We start from the raw sequence: 15,100 nt of genomic DNA on the forward strand, positions 1-15,100 counted from the left end.
GATGATAGAAGGTGAGGCATCAGTTAGGCACCAGTTGACTGTAGAATTGTAGCCCAGAAAATTGCAAAGGTGGAAAGGCTATAGAGGCCATCAGGTCCCACACCCTTGGTTTAAGAAGCTAGGTCACACAGCTGGTGGTTTTCTCTCGTGCCTGAGGTGAAGATATGTGGTCCTGGGGAGGCAGGGAACCAGGCGGGGGAGGGGGGGTGTGGGGGTTGGGACTCTGCTCGGGAGGCCACCTGCTCACTGAGCCCTTGCATATGGTCTCTGGGTGCCAGCCCTGCCTCTGCCCTTCTCAGTCCCCACCCTGCCTCTGCTTTCACAGCCCCAATGCATTTCATAAGGAGGTACCCCTCTGGGGTGTGAGAAATTAAGTCCCCCTTCCCCATCAGGGGCCTGGTTTTCCAGGCCAGTGAAATCAGCTGAGAAGATCTTATTCTGAGGAGACTTAGGTGTATGTATGGGGAAGGGAAGAAAAAGGTGTTTGAGCTCATGATGGCTCCAGGCACTGTGCCCTGTGCTCAGACTGCATGATCTCATTTAGTTCTGCAGTGACCTAATGAGGTAGGCATTTCTACCACCATGCAGCTGAAGTTTACCTTGAGTCTTGTAGAGGTAAAGAGACTTGCCCAAGATTTCACAGCTCATAAGCAGCAAAGGTATAAAGGTATAAGCCTGTCTGTGACCTCCACAGCTTCTCAAAGTTAGGGGCCACTTTTTACTCGCCCATCTGGGTGAGAGTTCCCAAATCAAGTTACAACAAGTAGGGTCCTTTTCCTAGAGGAACATCTTTCTATCTGTGAAGCTACCTGAATAGTTGCAGCTGAAAGTGCTTGGAGCTTTACAAAGGGCCACATTGTTCCTTTCAATCCCAATGGCTTTCCCTGTACAGTAAGAGAGCATCAGAGCTGGGGGCATCAAGAGCTCTTTAGTGTAGTTTCCTTATTCATGTGACACCCAGAAGTGAGGTGGCATGCTGATAGCCCCAGGTCTCTCAGCCAGTTGGAAGTAGGGGCCTTTCAGCCTATGGACTCTCAGTGCTCTCTCCAGGGGGAACTTACTGAGGTGGATCTGTTTGTTTTTCCTGTGTTTGGGTAAATGGTTATTCCTTTGCAAGATGGATTTAATTCAATTCCATAGATATTTACTGAAAGCCTATTGTGTACCCACTCAATTATCCTGGCCTGTTTGCTCCTGTCATCCTGGCTTATCCTTGTGTACACAGGTGTGACAAGGGGAGGACTTCCCTACATCAAGCCTGTATGTGACATATATCCTGTAACTACTCAGATCCTATCTTTCCTGCAAGAATTCTAAAGGGGGAAATTATGTCTCAGATTGCTCTGTGTGTCCCCGGGTTCCCAGACTTCTGAAAATAGAGTTTTAAGTGCTCAACCTGCTACTTGGGGAACAAAGCAGCAAATGGTGGGTCAGGGTCTTTGGGATACCCTTGCAGAGGGGTAGGGCCAAGGGAAAGAGGCAGCATGGCAGAGGGAATGAGTTGGGTTGGCACTGCTAAGTTGGGTAGGTATCTTTTCCTGTGGAACTGGGGTTGATGGGGGAGCTGAGTGTGTAGTTTTGTAGACAATCAAAAATCCTTTGTATCTGTGGTACCTGATCCTGTGGTACTTCAGGAGAGAAGTCTCCATTCTGCTGGGGACTCATTGTCAATCAGTGTTGAAAGAGTTCTTTGGAAAGCTTGTGGGCTTGCCTCCACATCTTAACATCTGGGGGCATGAAGGCCCAGCAAGGGGAAGGGGCTTATCATTGACACAAGTGAAGTGGAACATGCTCTTCTGAATGTCTGGTCAGGGTTCTTCACACCACACTCTCTGGCTGCATAGGGACGAACGCTCTAGGGAGCAGGGTCAGCCTACTTCCAGCTTTAGCGTATGTGACCCCCTACCTGTGATGGGCTGGGCTTGGTTGTTAGAGGAACGTGTGGCAATGGCAAACCAGAAGGGAGAGGGTATCCTCTCAGTGATGCCAGCCTTTCACCGTCCTTCTTTCAGACCCTTCCTTGAGGACTTGCTTAGGCCAGGGGACTGTCACCTATGGCTTTTTTCTGGGAATTCACCATTGAGGGAAGACATCATAATACAGAGAAAAGTGCCCCAGCCTCAGAGACATTTGACCTGGGTTTGAGCTTGGTTTGACCGTAGCTGCATGATTAACTGGACTTTCTGGCTTAGTTACCTCATCTGTAAAATGGGCTGAATAATAACTACCTAGAGTGAAGATTAAAAATTACTTATATAGTGTATTTTTTCACAAAATAGGTGACTATTAAATGGTACTCATTATTTTTTCATGTATCTGTACTGAAATATAATTGATAGATAAAAACCTGTACATTTAAATTGCACGACTTGATAAGTTTTGACATTATTTGTATATGCTCATGAAATTCTCCCCTAATCAAAGTAAGGAACCATTACCTCCTCCTCCACCTAAAGTTTTCTCCATCACCTTATCCCTCCCTCCTGCCTTTCCATGTCTCACCTCCCATGCCCAGGCTCTCAGGAATCTTCTTTCTGTCACTATTGATTATTTTGCATTTTTCTAGAACATTCTGTAAATAGCATAATACAGCACGTACTCTTCTTACACTCAGTGTAATTCTATTGATATTCACTCATCTTCTGTTTATCAATAGTTCATTCCTCTATTGCTGAGCAGTATCCCATTGTATGGAAATACCACAATTTGTTTATCCACTCACCTGTAGACAGACATTTAAAGTAAAGCCACTGTAAGCATTTGTGATTTTTTTTTTTTGTGGGATATATGCATTGTTTTCTCTTGGCTAAATACGGAAGTAGAATGGCTGGGCCACATGGCAGTGTATGTTTAACTTTTTGAGAAGCTGCCAAACTGTTTTCTGGAGAGGGTGTACCATTTTATACTCCTATCAGCAGTGCCTGAGTGTCCCAGGCACTCCACTTCCTTGCCAGCATTGGGCAGGATCAGCCTTTTTAATTTTAGCTACTCTAATAGCTGTTTGGTGCTATCTTATAGTGGTTTAATTTGCATCTTCCTAAAGATTAATGATATTGATCATCTTTTCATGTGCTTGTTTGCCATCTGCATATTTTATTTGGTGAAATATCTATTCAGATATTTTGTGCATTAAAAAAATTGGGTTTTTAAAAAATTCTGATTGTGTTATAAGAGTTCTTTATACATTCTACAGACTAATTCTTTACTGGAGATGTTTGCAAATATATTTTCCAATTCTGTGGCTTGCATGTTGTGGGAGGCAGCACTAAGTAAACTGATAATTACAAGTCAGTTGAAGAAGTGCTGTGCGTAGGAAATATGAAGGAAAAGTCAGTAATCTTAGCTGAAGTCAGGGGAGCTCCCCAGAGGAGAAGGTATGTGAATTGAGTCTTAATGGAAATGAAAAGTTAGGTAGATGAAGGAAGGGCCGTCTAGGTAGAAGTTTGTACGTGCAAAGGCATGGAGATATAGAATGTCAGGTGTGTGCAAAATTGTAAATAATTTGATTGGAGCACTGGGATTTTGCAGTAGAAGGATGTGGACTGGAATCCCAGCTGTCTCACTTACTGGCTGAGCACCTTCTTTTTTTTTTTTTTTTTAAATCTTTTTCTTTTGAAACAATTTTAAATTCATAGAAAGTTGCAAAGATAGTACAGAGGTGCCAGGTGCATCCTTTATTTAGTTTCTTCTAATAGTTTCATCTTACGTAACTACAGTGCAGCGTCAACACCAGGAGTCTGAGATCAGTACGATGTGTGTATAGTTTATGTTATTTTCTTGAGTGTGAAGATGAGTGAGGCTACCACTGCAATCAAGATACAGACCTGTTCTATCGCCACAAAGATCTCCTTATGCCACCCCTTAGTGTCACACTGGCCTGGCCCCGTCCCCTATTTTTCATCTGTGTAATTTTGTCATTTTGAGACTGTTCTATAAATAGAATCGTACCATATGCAACCTTCTGAGACCAGCTTGTTTTAGCTCATTATAACAAACCTCAGGTCCACCCAGGTGGTTGAGAATGTCGATAGTGTGCTCTTTTATTGCTGAGTGCTGTTTTGTCCTATGGGGGGATCACCATTCACTATTGACCCATCGAAAGGCATTTTGGTTGTTTTCAGTTTTTGACTATTACCAATAAAGCTGCTATGAACAATCGTGTACAGGCTTTTGTTTTTATGGGATAAATGCCCAGGAATGCAATTGCTGAATTGTATGGTAAGTATATTTTTAATTTTTAAAGAGACTGCCAAATTCTTTATAGAGTGGCTGCACCATTTCATATTCCCACCAGCAAGATAGGAGAGATTTACTTTCTCCACCTTTTTGTCAGCATTTGGTGTTGTCATATTTTTACTTTAGTTGCTTTAATAGGTGGACAATGGTATCTCATGGTCTTAATGTGCATTTCTCTAATGGCTTTTTGTGTGACTCTTATTCTTCTTGTCACCCAGGCCTGGCTGTCTAGACTGGAGCCTGTACTTTTCAGATGTGAGAAGCTAGAGGACCTAGTGCCCCTCCCACCACTTTCAGAGCTCCCCCAGGAGTCTGACTTCCTTTGTCGTTTTGTGACCAATCAGACCAGGGCCTGTCCATGTGTTGCCTTGATACATGACCCAACAATCAGTGTTGAAGGAAACAGATTTTTATTAACAGGGGTCCAACCTTGCGGGGGCTAGGAGCACTCCTACTCAGACCCCTGTTCTCCCACAAGACCCAGCACTTCCCTTGCTCCCCACCTGTCTATACGGCAAAACCATGCCCAGAGTCCCCCATATCCTTAACTGTTCTTAAGCTGGCTGAGCAAACAGGTCTCCATCCCCTCTGGAAGGTGCTCTTGTGGGTTTCAGAGTCACCATCCTCTCGCAGCAGCTCTGTCCTTTAGGACCTGGGGTATGTTGTCCTCAGCCTCCGTGCAATGGTTCAGGGAAACATGTGCTGTGTTACACTGGGTCATGGTGGAGTCCAGGGAGGTACACGTCCCAAGAGAATGGCTTCTCTGCATGTCCTTTAGAGAAGCCAAAGTCGGCAGTCTCAACATTCCCAGTCCCAGTTGAGCTCAAGCATCTCCCATGAATCTGGGTGGTTAGGCAGGTTCCCACCACAGCTCCATCAGCTCTTTCCTTACCCTTGCCTCAGCCCGCATGGTGGAATCCTGACTCCTGGCTGGCATGGCTTCTACCTTGCACACCAGCCCTCATGGCCGAATCCTGACTACAAACTGCATAGCTGCTTGCTGCTTCCTTTCTCAGACCTCATTGCAAAGTCCCTTTCAAACCGCATGGTTGCTACTGCTTTCTCTCACAGCCCTCTCTTATTTTAAATGACGACCCAGAATTTCCTATGTGACCTCATATCCGGCCTCTCCTACAATTTGCTACTTTTGCCGGTCCCCCTGCATCTTTTACCTTCTTTTGGCTGCCATCTATAGTCAGGGCAAGGGCAACAGTTCCCTGTGATGCAGGGGCATCTTGTGGTATAAGCTCCTCTGCCTATGTCATGAGCCCTTGAATGCTCTGAAAGTCTGGGGTGGCAGCACAGCCTTTAACTTGTCATTGTTTTGCAAAGATCACCATATTATCCACTCCTTCCTTCCCCCAATCCAGGTTTGTGGGGAATATGCTCCTATTTTCAGGGGCCCCTGCTCTGCGCCCAGTTACTCTTTGACCAGGTTAGCCAGTTACAGAACATTCTTCCGTCTCCGTGGTCATGGCTCTAATAAAGTGATATTTTATAGGCCTGCATATTTTTTCACAGAGGGTTTTTCCCCCCCGCCTAGATGAGCAAACAACCTGTAATGCTGGTTTTTTTTTTTTTTTTTTTTTTTTTTATTACGCTGTGGGGTAAATTCTCTTTCCCCTGGGCCCTTCCTGGTGCCAGGCAGCTGGGATGAAGAAACCTCTAGAGCTGACCCAGGATGATTCTTTTCTCAATGTCAAAGTCTGAAGTGTCAAGGGAAGCTGCCATGGCCTCAGGCCCTTTCTATACTGAGCATTTTCTATTATTCAATGTTTCCACTCCTAGATGGAGAGACACCTCTAATGCTGGAAAAAGATAACAATGGTAGCTAACAATTATATAGCATTTCTGTACCAGATACAGAGTGCTTTCTATATATTAACTCATTTAATTCCCCCAAACAATCCTAAGAGTTAAGTATTATGAATATCCTACATATTATTAATATCTCCACTTTATAAAGGAGAAAACTGAGGCACAGAGAAGTCTCATAGCTAGTAATTGCTGAATAAGTTGGGATTTGAACCTGAAACCAGGGGGCAACCCAGTCCAGGGCTCATGCTGTCTGTCACCACTCAGACAAAAAGCAGAGACAGGGCTTGGATTATAATTGCACTTTTTATTAATATCAGAGGCCAGGAGTCTGAGAAGGTGGCTGGTAAAAACCCTAACAGCCACCTTACCTTGAGCTTTCAGAAGCAAGTTTATATACCAGAAACGTGGGATTTGGGGAGGGGGAAATTCCTAGGGGGAGTGCAGGCAGACGTGCGGTTTGTCTTGGGAGGAGGGGCTGAAAGGGAAGTCCGCAGGTTTCTCCAAAACTGGCTCCCTTTGTTCCAGTGTTCCCTCTTCATTTGCATTAGAATTCCTCTCTTCCGTGACACCCTGGGTTTATGGCAGGGGACGTTAAGTACTCTCCAGTTAGGGAGGAGACATATAAACTGTTTACTCTCAGGTGTCTTTGGTTAGGGGAGATAAAGTCTTGCTATTATTAACCAGCTGGCTGTAACAGCTCAAACTGCTCCGTCTTGTTTAATTTTCTTGTCTCAGTTTCCCCTTTCCACTTGCCCATGAATTTTCCTAGCTTCTTACTATCTTGTCTCAAATCCAGACGGTCTCTCAAACCTGTCCTTTTAGTCATTATGCTATAAACCCTCTGTGCTAGGGTGGAGGGAACCTCATGTAGTGTGCACCTTGCTATGGGAATATGAAGGGCCTCAGCACGTGGGAGGAGGAGAAGGAGGAGAAAGAGGGGGAGGAGGAGGAGAAAGGCCCACCCTTGGGTACTCTGGGGCATCAACAAGTTGTGATGTTGAGATGGAAACCGGAGTAGGTGGGAAGTGCTTTCCCAGAAGGGCTCTTTGGAGGCCCGCACTGGGCCTGGGTTGTCCAGGTGTGGGTGGAGCTCAGACTCTGAAGAAAGGGTTCCGTTCTGAGCCTGCTCTGCATTCCAGGTGGGCTCACATACCCTGTGGGAAGAGCCTGGAGGAGAATGATGTAGAAGCCTTGAACTTGGGGGGTAGCACATGATGCAGTGGCCTCCAGACTTTCAACCACCTGCTGGTGCAGCAGTAGTAACCTGCACCTTGCACTGATCCCATGGGGACTGAGGTTAAGCTCAGAGCCATGCCTTTCAGGGCTGTGTCTTCTTTTTTATCGTTTGTTTTTAAATACGTTCATGACTCAGCTTATTACTCGGCCAAACATAGTGCATTATCATGGTGGTTTTGATTGTTATACAGATTTTTTAATTTTATTTTTTATATTAAAAAAGTTTTTATTGTGATAAAACAAATATACATAACAAAATTTAGGCATTTTTAAGTGTAGAGTTTAGTAGTGTTAAATATACGCACATTGTTCTCTGATGATCTCCAGAACTCTTTTCATCTTGCAAAATGGAAATTCTGTTTTCATTATGCAACTTCTTTTAGCACTTTCCTCCAGCCCCTGCAACCACCATTTCACTTCATTATACAGATTATTTTTTATCCTCACCTGAGGACATGCTCATTGATTTGAGAGAGAGAAAGAGAGAGAGAGAGAGAGAGAGAGAGAGAGAGAGAGAGAGAGAGAGAGAGAGGAACAGCGAGAGAGAGAAACGTTATGTGAGAGAAACATTGATCAATTGCCTCCATACACGCCTCAACCGGATTGAACCCCCAACCTTGGTAGATGCCCTGCCTGGGGATTGAACCTGCAACCTCTTGGTGTACTGAGTCATCTGGCCAGGGCTCATTATACAGATATAAACAACTTCTATTCCATGACATTAACATGCTTTAAGTGTAAATTCAGGGGTTTTGAGTGACTTCATTGAATAGCGCAGCTGTCACCACCATTCAGTTTTAGAGCATGCCCATCATCGGTGAGGTTATCTGTACATGGAAAAGGCAAGAAAATTCTTTTTAATGGTAATAGTTCCATAATTATTTTTTCTGGAATTAGTTCTGTGCTCACAGCAGGAAGATCTTATTAATTTGATTCACTTAGTATTTACCGAGAGCCTGCTGGAACCTACAGCTGGGCTAGGTGCAAAAGGCAATGAAAAGATAAATAAGTGGAGGTGGCTGCCTCCCTGCAGCTCATAAACTTGCTACTGAACATACTGTTAAATGTAACCTACTTGCATGTCTGGGTCTCCTGGCAGCTGCTGTGCAGGTATTTGTTTTTTCACCCTGTGGCTCTTACATGAGGACCAAGCAAGGACCTCACTTTTGCTCTACAGGCACACCTCATTTTATTGTGCTTTGCTTTATTGCGCCTCACAGTTGTTGTGCTTTTTATAGAGCAAAAGCATTCACTTTATTGCTGTGGTCCAGAACTGAACTCCCAATATCGCCCAAACTGATATTGCACAGACATTATTGGCGGAACAGAAAGGAAAGTGCATTCTCCAACATCTACAAACAACTCTAGACTTTGGCGAGTCTGGAAGCAGAATTTGGGAAGAGAAGAAAGTAGGTGTGCTGTTTCAGGTACAAAGATTCAGCAGGTGGAACTGGGGTGAGGGTGCATTGAAGGAAGAAAAGAGCTGGAACTAAATCAGGGCAACAGGCCAGGGTAACTTGAGGGAGTAGTGGTGCATTAGGTGGCCTACAGCTTCGGGGCACATTTGCATGTGGTGGGGTGTTGCCTGGAGACTTGGGGGTGAGGAAGGAGTGTGGTCTTGTACGTTAGACTGAGGATTTTAGACTTAGTGGAGTAAACATGGAAGATAGTACTTTAAGTCTCTGAGGAAGGGTGTGATCATTTAGAGCTAGACTTAGGAGAGTAATGTTGCAGTGAGGAGAGAGGGAAGGAGGCATGAGCTAAGAGGCTATCATGAGTGTGCTAATATTAGGTGATGTGGACCTGACTTGGGCAGGGAAAGAAGTGGGTGGGAGAGAAGATTCTGCCAGGTGAGGGGAGAAAATCTCTCTGTCTTAACCTCTTCCCTGGCAGAAAATCTCTCTGTTCATAGCTGTCTTGCCCACCTGCCTGTTGTGTTTCAACCAACCCCTCAAACTTAGCGTGTCCTAAGGCAGACTCAGCAATCCCTCCTCCATGCTTTCCTCTTGCCTGGCATGGGTTTTTCTCCCCTTCATTTCTCTCCTTGTCCCATCCCTCTTGCCAGGAGGAAGGAGAGGAACCAGGAGGAAGGAAAGGAGCCAGGAGGAAGCAGAACACTGAACACTGCACCCATGGAAGGCAGTGCCGTGGAAGGCAGTTGAAAGAAATTATCAGAGAAGATGGCTGGCAGTGCCAAAGGCCAATGAGGTGAGTGAGGGTGGGCATTGAAGAAGGGCTGGGGACTCAGGGCTGGTACTAGCATGAAGCCAGGTGTTTGGGAGCAAAATTTAAGGAGGCCTTCAGAGTTGGGTGCTAACCCTGTACTTGCACAGTCCTGAGAGTGAGGGCCTCCTTAATTTTGCACCCTAGGTACTATCCTTGCCTTACCCTAGACTTGGACTATGTTCCTGAAGAGATCTGGTAATTGGGAGGATGCTGGTGACTTTGGAGAAAGTATTAGATTGCAAAGGACTAAGGACTGAGTGTGGAACTGTTTCTTCAGTAGAAAGCCTCCTTAGGGAAGCTTCCTGAAGCTGTATGGGACACACTTGTCTCCCTCCTTACCCCAAGACAGCCCCTCAGGTTCTCCACAGACCACCTAGGGTGCCAAGAGCACAGTGAGAAGACCACCAATCAAATCCAACCTCCCAAATTACCATAGAGAATTTTGAGACCAGAGAGGTATGTGATTTGTCCAAGGTCACACGGGGAGGTATGACTTTAGAGGTCTCCTTTTATTTTCTTTTGATTTATTATCTTCAGTTTTACATTCTCTTTTTATTGCCCCCATCTTTTCCCCCCACTATAAGAACTGGAAACGGAGTCGATACTCAAGATCTGATTTGAAGGCCAAAATCTAATTCTGAGATGTCCATTTACTGAGGGCCTGCTACCTACCAAGCATTATTTTAGGGGCTTTTCCATAGATTATTTTAGTTATTTCTTATAAGAGCCTTTCAAAGTACATGTTATTATCCCATTTTCCTGATGAAGAGACTGAGGCTTAGAGAGAACAAACGGCTTGTTTAAATCTGCATAGTTACTAACTGGTGCTGCTGGATCTGAAGGCTGTATTCTTCCTCCACACCCCATGTTTCTTGAGTCTTCACATGGACTGAGTGCTGTGATGCCAGGCACTGTTTTGTTTTTTGTGTGTGTGTGTGCTGCTACAGTATAAGCAAAAGAGACAGAAGTCCTGCTGAGACCTACCCCACATGTCCCCCTGTTTGTAAGGGGCGATGGCCTTGCTCTTCATAAGGTCTCCTGTTGCAGGTGTCTCTGGGCTGCCTGTGGTGGCTGCTGTGTTTTTTTGCTTTTCGTTTTGCTGAGATGAAACCCATGGCTCAATTCACTCCTTAGCCACCAAGTCACATGGACTCCATTCTCTGCCTCATCTCTGAATAGTTTCCCTGAAATCGCCCATAAGCTGTATGGAAGTTGATGATGTAGGGAGCACGGTCCCTGCCCTGCACTTCGCCACCCCCCACCCCCAAGGAGAACGGATTCAGTTTCATGATTTAGCCCTGATAAAATCGAGTTATTTTGGCCTCTTCTGCCCCTAGCCCAGTGAGAATTTGGACCCAATGTTTTCACTTGTGACTTTAGACTGTTTGCCAGAGTTGGCGGAAAAAGGCCTGGATTATTAATGGCCTTGCGGGGAACAGCTGCGCCCTACCGGGCTGTCATGTGAGCCCTGTAAAAAGCCCAGGCTGCAAGGCCTACACTTGCGCACGCCCACTGGCCCAGGTGAGAAATGTGATCCTATCCTGCAGGAACTGCAGACCGCCCAGGGAGGGCAGAAGGCCACTTGGAAGGGACTGATCAGGGTCTCACCTAGGAATTCACAACAGCACAGTGAGCGACCTAAGGGGCCGATGCCATTGTGGTGCTTTGGGGGGAGGCACACTTTTTCAAGGTCTTTTTAGTCTGAAGGCCCAGCTCCCTCCCCCATAAGACAAAAATGAGTATATTAATAACCCATTTAGTAATATTTAGAGGTGCATGACTCCTTACAGCGGACACTATGCTGGCCACTTGACATAAATTACAGGTACACCTCAGAGGTATTGCGGGTTCAGTCCCACACCACTGCAATAAAGCGAGTATCCCAATAAAGCAAATTGCAACAAAATGAGTATGTCTATAGTTTAATCCTCAGAAGAAGTCTTTGAGGTGGGTTTGTTACCTTGATTTAATGGATGACTAAACAGCCCTGAGAGATCAAGTGAATTACCCAAGGCTTTGCAGATAGAAAAGAATAGAGGTGGGATTTGAACTCAGGTCTGTCTCATGCTTCTTTCAGGACCTTGTAAGCCACCAGAGACAGAATAATATTTTTTCAGCTTACCTTCAGGTTATGCCTGCAGTTGTCTCAACTCCTCTGTCTCCCATCTTTGTCTCTTCCTGTCCCTGTGCTCTGGAGCCCCGTATTCTAATGAGGACTTAACTAGACTTCAAAGTCAGCCAGGCCAGAGCTGGATGGCGGTACTGCAGGTCAGACCAGGGGTAAGGAAACGTGGTCTCTGGCAGCTCCTCTTCTATCACCTGAAGTGGCTCCGCTTAACGTCTTCATGCTCCGTCGAAGCTCCTTTTTAGTGCCAGGAGCTCAACACTGAGTTTAGAGGAAATCTTCTAATAACGTCAGGTTCACTTAGAAAACCTCCACCGGCCCCAATTTGTTGCAGGATAAGCTTGAAACTTAGTTCCGGAGCAGATAATTTCGCTGAACCCCATTTCCCGTCACTGTGGCTCTGATACCCTCACCCCTCACAGCGTCTCACCATTCCTGAGTACAATGGGCCTACTTTCATGACAGAGCTTTTGAACGCCTTTCTGCTGCGCATACCTTTCTCTGCCTGGCAAACTCCTGTTCATTCTTCAAAACCCAGGATGAGCATTATTTTTTCTGATTTCCTCTCGCAGAACTGGTGACACCCAGCCCTTAGTTCTTAATGCCTTACATGGTTTTCCAGTCATCGATTTATGTGCGTTTCTCTTCTCCTAAAGCTTCAGGAGCAAGAATTGGACACTGTTATTTCTGTATCACCTGTACTTGAGGCATATTTTGTGTGAACAAGTGAAGTGGGGCTCAGTAATAAAACCATGTTCCGAAGTATGAATCACAGGTAGTTCCACTTTAACTGAAATACAATGTCACTTCAGAGAAAAAGAGGTAATAGTCAAGGACTGTGGTGCTATTGATTGTTTGACAGAAGAGCCAGACACTGTACTGAGAACATTATTGCAAATGAGCCAGGAGAGAGGCAGAGAGATAGGCTGAGACCCAGAGGTGTGAAGTAGTAATGCATTACCTTGAAGTTGGGGAGCGGAACATGGCTTGCCCTGGTCTGGAAGCCAGCCTCTCAATCTCTGTCCCTGCCCTGCCTCCCAGGAGAGGAGCTCCTTAGGGCAGGGTTGGGTGCAGACCTGGAAAAAGAATGGGAATTGTGGATGGTCCCAAAAGGAAGAGGAGAGGAGGGGTGGCATGCAGGAGAGAGGAGGAGAAGCAGAAGCAGGAGAAAGCCTAAGGCCAACTTTTTTCCCCCGACTGTGGTACCGAGGGCATCTTGCTGGTCAGAGCCGATGCCCGATGGCTGCTCCTGAGGATGCAATATGAGCTGGGTCCAAGTGTGAATTTGGAGCCAGGCCCTGGATATGTAGGTCATCTGTACTACTGGGCCTCCTGCCCACTTGATTCCTTCTTCTCCTGATGCTGGGTTTGGCACTTAGACTTTGCAGATGGTCAGATCTGAGCTTAAATCCTTATCTTAGGCACTTTAATTGCTAATTGCATGGCACTGAGCAAAAATAATACCAATGCTACTTTTCTAGGGTCATTGGGGTCAGTGATGATAACAGTACTGACAGGCCTTGTGCTATGTGGCTTATGGCTTCTTATTTATTCCTCTGAATGCCCTACAGGTAGATGCTGCTATCATTATGAACTCATAAGTATATAGCTGAAGTTCAGAGGAGTTAAATAAGTTGTGCAAGGTCACCAAATGCAGGGGTCCCCAATCTTCTGGCCATGGACCAGCATGGGTCTGGGCCTATTAGGAACTGGGCTGCACAGCAGGAGGTAAGCTTGAATGTAATGCTCTTAAATTATCCCGAAACCATCCCTCCCCTCCCCCTGAACTCCCTCCTCTCCGGCCCAAGTCTGTGGAAAAATTGTCTTCCATGAAACCCGTCCCTGGTGCCAAAAAGGTTGGGGACCACTGACCTAGTGAGTAAATGGTGGACCCATGTATGCTACATCTCATCCACTATGCCACCAGCCTCTGATTTGCCTGATCCTAAGAATCATCTGAGGTTCTTGTTAAAAGAGCAATTGCCAGGCTTGGTCTCAGATTCTAATTCAGTCTGACTGGGGTGGGGTCTGGGGAGCAGTGGATGTAACAGTTACCTAGAATAATATTGGAATCTGTCAAGTTCAAGAAACATTATATTGTGCCTTCGTGGTTGGCCCTTAGTAAATATTAACTAAAGGATATCTTATCATGCAAGATGTTTATCTTTAAAAGTACACAGTCCTGGCCACGTAGCTCAGTTGGTCGGAGTGCCATCCCAGTGTGCCAAGGTTGCAGGTTTGGTCTCCGATCTCTGGTCAGGGCACACACAAGAAGCAACAAACGAATGCATACAAACGTGGAACTACAAACCAGTGTTTCTCTCTCTCTCTCTCTCTCTCCCCCCTCCTTTCCCTTCTCTCTCTAAAATTAATAAATAAAATTTTAAAAAGTACATTAGTCTTAGAACTAGATCTTAAAGGTAGAAGTCAAGGGCAGTGGATCTACATTCTAAATCACTAAACTCAGAACTATCTGCAAATGGAATGAACTGCCTTCAAAGATCCCTGTCACTTGTGGTCAAGCACTTGGTGATACCATGTGTTGAGTGTGCCAGTTGAGAGGTCAATTGTTCAAGGACCAAGTGCCTTGTCAGTGTCTGCCCTATGTATGCATGAACTGAGGAGGACTTTGGTGTTTAAGGTTCCAGGAGAAGTGGAGTTGAGCCACTATGCAAAGTCCGGAAGGGTCTGATGGTAGGCAGATATTTTTTTATCTCTTCATGTTTCTGGGTGTTCTTGCCTTTGCTTTTAAGTTCTTAAGGCCCATCCTGTGAACATATAAATTATAGAACATAGTAGGGGGTATTGTCCCATCAGCACTTGGAAAAAGGCTTGACCCCTATTTTGGTTCATTGACCTTCTGTTTCCAACCTCAGCCTTAATGAAAAAACTCAGCACAAGATTCCTTATAGACTAAGAGCAATCTATAAAACCCTACTCAAAAAACAGAAGGAACCCTACTGAAATGATTGTCTTGGATACTTTAATTCTAAGATCCATGATAATAGCTGCCACTTTGAAACACATATTGTGTGCAGGATGCTTTACACAGCTTTTCTCATTTAATCCTCCCCAAACCCAATGATATAGGTAACAATACCCCTGTTTTGCAGATGAATAAACTGAGGCTCAGAGAATTCAATTAAGTTGCGCTTTGTGACCGAGATAGTAAACAATGGAGTTGGATTTCAACCCAAAATCTGTGTGATTTGCAAATCAGAAGTTATTATGCCTGTATCACTTTGCCTCTCTTGATTGGAATGAAATTTAGGGATTAGTTATCCTGAGTGGTGATAAAAAGAAAGCTGTGTACAGAGTTATCGAAGGAATGGCAGATAACTACATTCACATCTAAAATTATCCTTAACTTTTATTAATGTGGATAACCATGACATTCCTTAAGTCATCTTTTGGTGACTGCAGCAGAAATAGGTTTCTGGTTCCTAATGACTGCCAGTG

At 45.1% G+C, this 15,100-nt stretch overlaps 1 protein-coding gene across 6 annotated transcripts in view; it reads left to right on the top strand.

The window, feature by feature from the left end:
- The window catches only part of ST6GAL1 (ST6 beta-galactoside alpha-2,6-sialyltransferase 1), a 118,065-nt gene that overhangs the window by 28,295 nt on the left and 74,670 nt on the right, over positions 1 to 15,100 (top strand). For 5 of the 6 annotated variants that reach the window (XM_024564566.4, XM_053918203.2, XM_045199122.3 and 2 more), the window contains exon 3: positions 9,356 to 9,498. The gene's annotated coding sequence lies outside the window, so the exon portion shown is untranslated. Of the gene's footprint in view, positions 1 to 8,409; positions 8,700 to 9,355; positions 9,499 to 15,100 lie in introns of those variants that run through there. The other variant, XM_045199129.3, reaches the window with a different exon arrangement.

The sequence above is a fragment of the Desmodus rotundus genome, chromosome 2, assembly GCF_022682495.2.
Source record: "Desmodus rotundus isolate HL8 chromosome 2, HLdesRot8A.1, whole genome shotgun sequence".
NCBI lineage: Eukaryota > Metazoa > Chordata > Mammalia > Chiroptera > Phyllostomidae > Desmodus > Desmodus rotundus.